Source organism: Chiloscyllium plagiosum, chromosome 8 (genome assembly GCF_004010195.1).
Source record: "Chiloscyllium plagiosum isolate BGI_BamShark_2017 chromosome 8, ASM401019v2, whole genome shotgun sequence".
In the NCBI taxonomy this organism is placed as follows: domain Eukaryota; kingdom Metazoa; phylum Chordata; class Chondrichthyes; order Orectolobiformes; family Hemiscylliidae; genus Chiloscyllium; species Chiloscyllium plagiosum.
Genome location: NC_057717.1, coordinates 62,600,070 through 62,601,558, shown reverse-complemented (window position 1 = coordinate 62,601,558; position 1,489 = coordinate 62,600,070). Strand labels below are relative to the sequence as shown.

Here is a 1,489-nt window from a genome sequence, read left to right as displayed (position 1 = left end):
TTTTTGTTCTGCGAGGGCGATTTTTTTTTTCATTTTTCTGTTTGCCTTTAATCGCAATCCATACTGTTTAGTTTCATTTTCATGTTCAACCGCCATATCTGTAATTCGATTCAGGCCATTTTCAAAGATTGTGATGGTGTTTCCAGTATGTTTAAATGCCGAACTATTGCTGTAATTATCTTTCATTTCTCAAAATGAAGACAACATCAACTCCAGCTTGTTTAACAACTCAAGCAGCTTTCCCTTGTTCACATCTTGCGGGACGATTCAAAATCACTTCTTCCCCCCCAGAAAACTACTGGTTTAAGAAAGAGCCATTAGTACAACAAGCACTGTTTATATCAACTTTATTCAACACCTGAACAAAACACCCAACACCATTCAATCGCCGACTTTCAGTCCAACAACACTAAACCGAATTGGAATTATCCAATAGGCCAAGAAAACAGCCCGCAATACTTTATGGCCAGAGACCGACAGAAATGTACGAAGATAGCCCAGAGCCTAATTATCATTCAGAAAGTAAGGAGTTATGGGATATAGGGAAATGTGGCTGCCTGCATACAGAATTGACTATCTGAAAAAAGTCTGTGAGTGGTAGTGGATGGAAAGTATTCCACCTGAAGCTCGGTGTCCAGTTGTCTCCTGCTGGGATCTGTTCTTGGGATTCTGCTCTTTGTTGTTTTCATCAATGATTTGGATAAAGAATTGAAAAGGTGTATTTGTAGGTCTCTGGCCGTGGTAGTGGATGGAAAGTATTCCACCTGCAGGCCGGTGACCAGTGGACTCCTGCTGGGATCTCTTCTTGTGCTGTCGATGACACAAAGGTCAGTGGAATTAGTGATATTCATGAGGGTTTTTCCAGGTTACAACATGATATGGAAACGATACAGAGTTGGGGTGAGTAGCGGCAGTTGACATTCAATCTATATTAATGCGAAGTGATTCATTGAAAAGAGCTGAAAATGTGTTGCTGGAAAAGCGCAGCAGGTCAGGCAGCATCCAGGGAACAGGAGAATCGACGTTTCTGGTCTAAGGCGTGGCTTAGTTGGTCCAAGCACTGTGGCGCCGTGGCTTAGTTGGTTAAAGCGCTTGTCTAGTAAACAGGAGATTCTGGGTTCAACTCCCAGCGGTGCCTACTTGTTGTATTCAGTGAGGATGGTCGAATTTGAATTTTGAACACGGCGTTAAATGCAGGATTCTGGGCAGTGCGCAGGAAGAGCCGTAACTTGGGGTCCCTGGAGTTAGATCGCTCACAGTTTTCATTCAAGTTGATGTAGTTGGTAAGAAGACATGTTTTTTTTTCCAGGGTGATTGAGTATAAAAGCCGCGAGCTTTTACTGCAGCTCTGTATAATCTGGTCAGACCACTCTTGGAATATTGTGCCCAGGTCTGATCGCCTCATTATAGGAACGACTTAGCTGATTTAGATAGCGTGAAGAGGAAATTTACGAGGATGTTGCTTGGATTGGACGGCTCGTCTGACGAA

General features: G+C 43.1%; 1 non-coding gene across 1 annotated transcript; it reads left to right on the top strand.

Moving 5' to 3' along the window:
• The first annotated feature begins 1,064 nt into the window (after window positions 1-1,064).
• On the top strand, window positions 1,065-1,138 carry trnat-agu. The gene has a single exon. It is a non-coding gene; the product is annotated as a tRNA-Thr (tRNA).
• The last annotated feature ends 351 nt before the right edge of the window (window positions 1,139-1,489 follow it).